General features: G+C 38.6%; 1 protein-coding gene across 1 annotated transcript in view; it reads left to right on the top strand.

Annotated features, from left to right (window-relative positions):
* Positions 1–264: 264 nt before the first annotated feature.
* LOC102768798 (gamma-aminobutyric acid receptor subunit alpha-3-like) overlaps positions 265–9,772 on the top strand; it is a gene marked incomplete at its 3' end in the record, with an annotated part of 95,947 nt that continues 86,439 nt past the window's right edge. Inside the window, exons 1-2 of the mRNA XM_015572486.1 lie at positions 265–364; positions 712–730. The remainder of the gene's footprint in view (positions 365–711; positions 731–9,772) is intronic.

Here is a 9,772-nt window from a genome sequence, read left to right as displayed (position 1 = left end):
AATGTAATGTGGACAGGATTGTCAAAGCTTTATTTAGAGCCTGGGCTAAGGGATATAAGGGATACAGACCACTTCTCTCTGTCTTGGAGCAGCTAGTAAACACCACAGATCAGCTATGGTAATTCCTTTATCCTCCCATTTGCTTTTAGCCTTTTGCTTTCTTTCTCTTCCCCTTGCTTCCTTTGCTCCTCCCCTTCTCTTTGAGCTTCCCTAGATTTCTCTGCTGGATACCTTACAGAATAAAACACTACTTCAGTCTTTCCTAAAACAACCACAGATTCAAAGCCTTGCAGCTCTGCATTGAGAGCCTCAGCACAGCCGCGTGCTCAGCACCAGTCAGTGGTGAATCCGAAGCCAGCAAAGGGTGAGGGGAGGAGGGAAGAAAGGAAGAAAGGGAGAGAAATATAAAGAAAGAAAGGAAAGAAGGGGAGGGGAGGGAGAGGGAGGGATAGAGGAAGGGAGGAGGGAGGGAGGGAGAGAAAGAGAGAGAGAGAGAGAGAGAGAGAGAAGAGCAGGGGGAGGAGAGAGGAAGAGAGAGAGAGGAGGGTGAGGGAGATCGTGAGCGCGGCAAGCCAGCAAGCAAACCAGTGAGACAGAGGAGAGAGGGACCAGGATAGAGACCCAGAGAAAGAGAAGAGGAAGCTGAGCTCTGTGAGGGCTCAACCTCTAACTTGTTTCAGTTCATTCATCCTTTTCTTCTGTCCACTTCAGGAAGTGACTGTGGCGCTTGGTAAGAAACCCAGATGTCCCTCCTTCCCCTCCCCCAATCTCAGGTCTCCTTTAGCGATAGCATCTCTCCCGGTACTGAGAGTCTCCTTGGGTTGGCGGGGAAGGCGAGACATGCTCTGCAGCTGTGATGCTATGCTGGGTTCCCCAGTAGGGCTGGTGGAAGCACAGAGTCTGCATCTGGGCAGGAAGGCACTAGGATAAAACCTGATTTGGGGAGGGGATTTGAGATGTGGTGTATGGGAGATTTGCTTCATTGTCAGTGAATTGTTTTGTTCCTCTTTGGAAGCAGGTCAGCATTGACCTTGCAAATTGCTTGGGGTAGGGCGGGGGGAGGCAGCAGCTGCTGCAGAAAGCCACCAAGTGGCCCCTAGCCATAGCAGACAGCACTGTCATGACCCCCCAGACAGCCTTAGGTATGGGGATGGGGTAATGGCTGGAGCTTCCTTTCTCCTTTAACTCTTTCTCTGCAGCTGCTTCTCCTTGTTAGAAATGAGAAACAAGGAGAATACCATGTAGCCCCTTTCCCCATCTTCCTATTACCTTCCCCAGGTGCAAGTGAGTACAAAGTTGTAAATAACTGCTTCCTTTAAAAGCAGATTGAGGCTTCCCCCTTCCTTTAAGAGGCTCATTGTGGGGTTAGGACTGAGTTCCTTCACACACTTGGGAGGCTTCTCTTGCTTCTCTGTGGGAAACCCCATTGCCTGACCAATTCCCATCCCAGGTAGTTGAGCTGACAGTCTAGACCAGGGATTCGGATACCTTACCCATCCCACTGGTAGGCATGGAATTTGATCCAGCTGTGTCCTCAGGAGGGAAGAAACACCTGATGGTTTGTCTGGAACTGACTTCCAGTTTGCAGCTCCTCTGACTATGGCAAGGGACTGGGGGAGGGGTGTCTGTTAGATTTAGAGAGACCTGGTGAGGAGCCAGGATTCCTGTTGTGAATGGTATGGTTTATTGAGGGACAGCAGGTTCTGGATGTCTGGAGTTATGCAAGGACTGGCTGAAGCTCTTGTAATATAGCGTCTCTGAACTGGTAGTGGGAGGGACCTGGTTGCTTAATGGGGCTTTTTGAGTTAGCAACACTAATGTGTCCATGATATTAATTATAACAGTAACATTATTAATAATATTTCTAGCTGCTTAATAAGTTTTGGATCTTGGGATGAGGTTTTAATGTGTATTATTCTTATAGCAACCCTATGAAGAAGGTACTATTATTATCTTTTGATATACAGATGAGGAAACTGAGGTATAGAAAGGTTAAGTAACTTGTCCAAGGTTACACAGTAATTAACTGTCCCAATTTGGAATTAAAACACAATTTGATTCCAGAATGCATAGTCTAGAGACAATTAAGCACTACTGCCTCCTTTGGGAGAATTTTGCACCTTTCTCTGTTAGACAAATGTAGGTACACTAGGAAGGGTGCTGCTTGGGAAGACATGAGGGGCGGAAATAGTACTCTGGCCTTTGTGTAGCATAAGAAAAAAAAAATTGCCCAATGGCTTTTCTTGGCCAGCTTGCTTTCCTTTTAAAAGGATGCCTGGAAAGACTTCACTTTGCCACTGTCATAACCTCATCCATCTCACATTGAGCAAAAAAAAAAAAAAAACAACAATTTTTTTTAGGACCAGATCTCGCTCTTATTTTCTGACAGTTTAGGGTCACTCTGCCCTGAAAATTTTAGAATACTAAAACCTTGGAACTGGAATGACCCCTAAAGATCCTTAAGCTTTATTTCTCCACCTAGGTCTTTAATTTGCTCCAAGCATTCAATTTGTTGACTGATTTCTATTTGAATTTCCTTGCAATGATAGAGAGCTCATTAGATGGCTCCTTCTATCTTTGAGCAACTCTGATTGTCAGATAATGATCTCCATTATAAGCCAAGCTCTGTCTCCCCATAACATTTATTCATTGGTTCTTTGGGACTACCTGAAACAAATTTGCTTCTTCTTAATAATAGCTCTTCAGATAGTTCAAGACAGCAATCATACCTTTCCCCTCAAGGATCATGTCTGACAATACCACAAGAGTCATCATTTGCCTCATTTTGGAGCCTAGGCTTTTATTAATATGGTCTAGTATCCTATTCTCTTGATTGTCAACCACAAACTGAAAGTACTGAGCTTTCGAAAGCAGCATTGAGTGTGTGCTCTCTTCCTTGATATCTGATATCAAGTAGACTGATGGGAACAAATAAGCTCTCTTTTTCTGAAGACCAGGGATCAGTTGGTGCTAGTCCTTCTGAAGGCTCAGAATATCCATCTGGCAGTCAGATAATATGCATATGGTAAGATTTGAGAAGCATAGGTCAAAGGTAATTATCATAAAGGAGACAGTTGAAATAGTGGTGATTTAAAGTTAACACAGTCTATGGAAGGAAAAAGAATAAGTTAGTTTCTGAGATACTTTCTGATAAAACGACATCACTGAGGGATGGTGCAGAGTGGGATTCAGTAGAATAGGAGTGATCGTGCAGTATGCTAGAGGGGAAAAATGACTTGGGTGTTGGGAAATGTGTTATAGTCCTACCTCTGCTAATTTGCCAATTATCTTGGACACATGACTTTTTCTCTCTTGACCTAAGTTTTTCCATCTATAAAATGATGAGGTGGATGTTATCACCTCTGCAGTTTTTTATCTGAAGTAAATTATAAAATCTGAAGGTTCTAAGGGGCTTTAGAAATCATCTAGGCCAGTTCTTCTCTAACTTTAATGTGCAAAAGGACCCCCTGGGGATCTTGTTAAAATACTAATTCTGATTCAGAGGATCTGGGGTGGCACCTGAGATTTTCCATTATAACAAACTGCCAGGTAATCCTGAATTTGCTGTTCCAGTGCTTTGCAAACTATCTTGGTAAAGGACCATTTTTTCCTCCAAAATATTCCATTCTGTCATAGACTGTTACTTTAGTAAAATACATTAACTACACATTACTAAAAAATTAAAGGAAAAGCATAAAAATATAAGTTGATAGGTTTATTATTAGATTCAACAGAAAAATTACTTTTGTTAAATTGCTGTAACATTTTGTAAGTGTTTATTCTCAGTTTCTGCATTTAGGTTACCACTGTCTGGTAATAAACATTCACAGACAAGCACTGCTCTCTGGACCACACTTTGACCAACACTGGTCTAGGGTACCTGCCTAACTAATTTAACAGGCCCAGATTGGGCTTGTTACAATTTCTAAATCATCTCTGCCAGATTATCTTCCACCCTCTGGTATGTGACAGTCATAAAAGATTTTTTAAAGCATATATAATAAATTATAGTCTTAGATTAAATATTCCAATCAAGTAGGGTGCTGTATCAGTCTAGTTTATTATACTATCAGCCACAATCCTAGTGTATGGCTTAGAGTAGGTACTTAATAAATGTTTGTTAAGTGAATGAATAAGATACTTGGTGTTAATTATGCCTTCTGGGGTCATACTGCCAGTAAAGAAAGGCAATTTTGGTTTCCTCCCAGCATTAGAGAGGCAGTATTTATCCTATTTTATAAATTTCTTATGGTGAATAAAAGGCCACCTTACCTGTCTCAGAGAGCTACCTGGCATCCCAATTTTACTTTGAAGGGATTATAGCAGTGATGGCCAACCTTTTGAGCTCGGCGTGTCAGCATTTTGAAAAACCCTAACTTTTGGGTTTTTTTTTGAAAAACTCTGGTGCCGTGTCACATATAGAAATTTTTTGATATTTGCAACCATAGTAAAACAAAGATGTATCTTTTTGATATTTATTTTATATATTTAAATTCCATTTAACAAAGAAAAGTCAACCAAAAAAATGAGTTCGCGTGTCATAGGTTCACCATCACTGGATTATAGGAAGCCAAGCAAAGATTCTGTACACTCTAAGTCCCAAGTCTTTACCTTTAAATCAGTCATTAATCAATTCATTCGTTCAATAGCTATTTATTCAGTGCTGTGCTTAGACCATGCAGATAATATAAAGGTGAACAAAACAGACACACACCATCCTTGCTTACTTGGAGCTTATGGTTTGATGGGGAAGAGGCAATATATCAGACTATCACACTACTATGTTATTTCAGCAACAATAAATGCTATGAAGGAAAAGTATGGGGGTTGGGAGCTATAAAGGCATATAACAGAGGAAACTGGCCTTAGCATCGGGTTTAAGAAAAGGTTCCTTGAGGAAGTGATATTAGGACTAAATAGAAACATGAAGGTGGTAGTGATGGTGGAGGTGGAATAGTTTTCTAGATGAGAAGAAGAGCATGCAGGAGCTCCCTGAGATGAGAGAAGCATAGTGAATTTAAGAAATTAAACAAAAGGTGGAATGGCTGGAATGGGTCGTTATAAGGATTTTGGTCTTTATTCCAGAAACTCAGAGGCTTTTAATCAGGACTACTGATACGGCCTAACCTGAATCCATTCAGTATAATGATTCTAAGTGCATGCTATGAACCAAAGGCAATTTGGGAGATATAGGCTGATTTAGGAATAGCCTCTGCTCTTCAAGAAGACAGAGTTAAGTAAGAGATAGAAGAAATAATATAAACAACTATAATATTCCAAGAATGAGATCCACACCCATAAAAGAGAGGCAAAGGGCTTGCAGCCAAGGAGATCAAAGACAGTTCCTGAAAGTCACTTTGGACTGGGCTTGGAAAATTAAACAGTTTTTTAACATGAAGCATTTGGGGGATGGGAAAGATGTCTGGGGATGGGAAAGATGTCCTAGGCAGAGGCCAGAAAAGCAGAGGACATTGGGAACGGTGAGGGAGCTCAGTTGTGTTGGAGTAAATTGTATGTTGAAAGTATGTGAAAATACTTTCATATAGGTTGATGGCTTGACTGTAAATAAGGTAGAATGTTAACTAGGAAATTAGGATTTTTCTCTATATACTGTAGAGAAGGAACTCCTTCATATTATGGATGAGCAAATTGATCCTGAGAGGGATAGTGACTTGGTTTGACTGAGGTCACACAGGTAGTTCTATTGCTATAGTCAAGCAAGAGGTTTTCTGTACAGTTGAAAAAATGTGGAATTGGAACTCTGGAAAGAAGACAGCTGGAGAGAGTGATTTCAGTGTAATTGATAAAGAGGCGGTGCTTGAAATAGAAAGAAGGGATCCAAGGATGGGAAAACAAAGATGTATCTGTGTGAAGGCTACAAAGAAGGAGAGGTCACCCATATGGAAGAAAAATTAGGAGAGTAGAGTATTGTGAAAGAGCCAAGAGAAAAGAGGCCTCATGCATTGTTTGGAAAAATACTTTCGAATACATCCCATTTACTAAGCATGGAAAATATAATGGTTAGCAGAGTAGACATGGTTATTGCCACGTTGGGGTTCATGGTTTAAATAGGAGATAGATATTGTTCTACACTACAAAATATTGAACTATATAGTTAACATTTTGATTATTGTACAGAGGAAACTGCACTGCTTTAAGAAGAAAGACATGGTCAACATTATTAGACTTTTCTGGAGAGTTGAGTACTGATAAATGACACCTCTCCCGACTAAATAGTCCTTTCTACTCTGATGCTCACTGTTAAGATTGGATTATGCAGATGTTTGGCAGATGATATTGCTGTAAGGAAAAGTGAGGTTCCCTTCAGCCTCATGACTACAGGAACACAAGCTTATTTGAAAACCAGGTTATATATCATGTTGCTTAACTGAAATTCTCAATGAGCCAGCCCTCTTCTCAGACCCCCTTATTCTCCCCTTTTAACAAGTTCAAGAAAGAGGCACTTGATAAGAAAAAAAAGAGTTAAATATTAAAAATCTCTTTTAAAATGGGGTTTCAGATAGCCTAGTCTACATTCTAGTCCTGTCCTGGATGCTGACTTAGTTCTTGTGACAAATTACTTTTCTTATTTGAGTATCAGTTTCTATAACTGTAAAATGAGGAGGGCTGGACTAGACCTAGATGATTTATAAAGACCCTCCCAGCTGTAAGGTTCTATAGTTTATGCTCTGCTCTATACTACATTCCCATGGTCCTGTGCAGGTAGTTCAGCCTCAATCACTTATTTAAGCAACACTAAGGATTTTGAATGGAAATTCTGGTGAAGATTTCTAATTTTGATGGAAGTATTCATACGGTTTGAAAGTGATCATAGTAAGGCCCTTTCCTTGTTTTATTCCTGGGATTGCTGAAATCATGACTGCCCTGAAAGCTAAGGAAAAAACCGACTATATTCTAAAATCTGTAGTAAATTTTGGTATTGGGTCATATTTCCACTACTGCTAATTTGAAATAAACTAAGGGTGCTGAAAAGGAAATGGGACAGGGTACTATGAAATAGAGGCAAGGTGATTATCTCATGTTATGAAATGCATTGGACGAGGTAATCTCTTCCTAGGAGGGAACATATATGGTAAAGGGAAATATTGGTTGATAATAGAAAATATTTTTTATATTTAAAACATGATTTTAAAGGTGTTAATGTTTTTACACAGTATGTGTCCTCACCATACACAGAAGGAAGACTAAAAATCTCACCTGGCCAGTGTGGCTCAGTGGTTGAGTATCAACCTATGAACCAGGAGGTCACAATTTGACTCCCTCCTGGTCAGGGAATATATATGTAGTTATATATAGTTGTATATAGTAGGTTCTCTTTGGGATTAATCTATTTTCCATTTATTTTATTTATTTTTATTATTTTTAAAAAATATGTTTTTATTGATTTCAGAGAGGAAGGGAGAGGGATAGAGAGATAGAAACATCAATGATGAGAGAGGATCATTGATTAGTTGCCTTCTGAACACCCCCTATTGAGGATAGAGCCTGAAACTTTGGCATGTGCCCTGACAGGGAATTGAACCTCCTGGTTCATGGATGATGCTCAACCAACTGAGCCACACTGGCTGGGCTATTTATTTTTAATTTATCTTTATTGTTGAGATTATTAATCTGTCGCTTCTTGTACTAGTTAACAAAGTTTGAATTTGATTATAGTTTTTAAATTATTATCACTTCAGCTTTTCTATTTACTAGCTGTATGGTCTCTACATCTCAATTTGTCTATCTGTGTAGTGTTTAATAGCAGTAACATTTATTTTATGCTTTTAATTTTGTGAAGGTGAATCTTTCTATCATTATTTCTGCTAATTTATTATGACTGGTATACAGGGAAATTATTATTTATAATTTTAACTTCTATTTTTTCACTTTGCTCAAATTTATTATTATAAATTTATAGTTTACAAGTTTATTTTCTTGTTTTATTCTTTTATAATTTTGAATAATTTAAAATATTTTTAAAGAAACTCAGAGAAGTATCTAAAACAATGAGCAAATAACCACCATATGAATGAACAAGTGTTAGCATTTTGTCATTTCTGCTTCAGCTATGTTTTAATGAAATAAAACATTACAAATAAACTTTATCTTCACTTGTATCTACTCCCAGCTTCCTTTGTCTCTACTTCCAAAATACAGTACCCAGAGTCACCACATTTGCTTATTTTCTGTTTGGTCACATTTTACTTAGTGATTTGTATGAGTTCTTTATATGTTCTGTATACTAATTATTTGTCAGGTACATATGTGGCATATATCTGCTTCTGGCATGTCACTTTGGCTTTCTATTTTGTTTATGGGGTTCTTTATTATACTAAAGCTTAAAATTTTCATGATAAATTTATTAATCTTTTCCTTCAGAAACTGTGATTTTTGTGTCACATTTAAGAAATATTTTCTTATCCCATGATCATAAAAAATGTTCTCCAAATTTTCTATGCAGCATTTTCAAATTTTGCTTTACATTTACTTTTTTAAACCATCTGGATTTTATTTTTGCATACGATATAAAATATGAGTCAATTTTTCTATGCCAAATACCACTTGTTTAAATATCATTTATACATAATAGATTTAGAATGCAAATTCCATCATATTACCAAGTTTCTACACTTAACTTGGGCCTATTTCTAAGCTGTCTATGTGCCCCATTAATACATTTGTCTACACTTGAGTTGTTCTAATTATGAATACTTTATGAACCTGATGTTTGTAAGGTCAGTTATTCTTTATTCTCTGCCCTTTCCCAGCCCACAACCACAACATTTTTCTGCTCTTTCTAAATTATCTTATGTTTTACCCATTGTTCCCTTATCTTAATTTTAAAATAAGATTTTTAAATTTCAAGAAAATCATCTTGAAATTTTATTAAATCAGTAGAATGATTTAGAGAAAAATTGACATCTTTTTTATAAAGATATTTCCTAGTCATAAATATGTTATTTTATTCTCGGTGTTTATGCAGGTCCATTTTTACAATCACTGGTAGAAGTTTGTAATTTTATTAGTAATACCTTTTACATATAAGACATATTTCTAGCCATCTTTTACTTTTCCAGCCTGGTTTATTAAACTAAAATTTACATAATAGTTCCCCTTTGAGAGTTACATATTTCAAAGAGTTTTGCCAAACATATACGATCAAATAACCACAACCATCACCACAATAAAAATATAGAAAATTTCCCTCACCTCAGAAGGTTCACTTGTGCCCCCTGCATTCAGTTTTCTCCCCTACCTACAACCCTGTGCAACCATTGATCTATTTTCTTCCTTTATGGTTTTGTATGTTGATCAAGTAGGACTCTCTACTACTGGGAATCCTATATAATAAAAGGGTAATATGCAAATAGACCAAATGGCAGAACAACCGAACAACCAATCAAAGCATAATATGCTAATGATATGCTAAGGCTGCTCAACCGCTTGCTATAATGTGCACTGGTCACCAGGGGGCATATGCTCCGACTGGTAGGTTAGCTGGCTGCTGGGGTCCAGCCAATCAGGACTGAGCGAGATGGGCCAGACACGCCCTGGAGCCCTCCTGTAGTCCATCCCCGGCCTGATCGTGTACATGCACCCGTGGGGTCCCTCAGCCTGGCCTGTGCCCTCTTGCAATCCAAGACCCCTTGAGGGATATCAGAGAGCTGGTTTCAGCTCAATACCGCTGGCCACTCCCCTTGAGAGTGCACCATAGGCAGGGCTCATGGCTGGCGAGTGAGCAAGCACTGCTGTGGCAGCATGAGCCTCC

Source organism: Myotis davidii, unplaced genomic scaffold (genome assembly GCF_000327345.1).
Source record: "Myotis davidii unplaced genomic scaffold, ASM32734v1 scaffold249, whole genome shotgun sequence".
NCBI lineage: Eukaryota > Metazoa > Chordata > Mammalia > Chiroptera > Vespertilionidae > Myotis > Myotis davidii.
The sequence above is the reverse complement of the archived record's forward strand: the minus strand, read 5'-3'. Positions and strand labels throughout refer to the sequence as shown.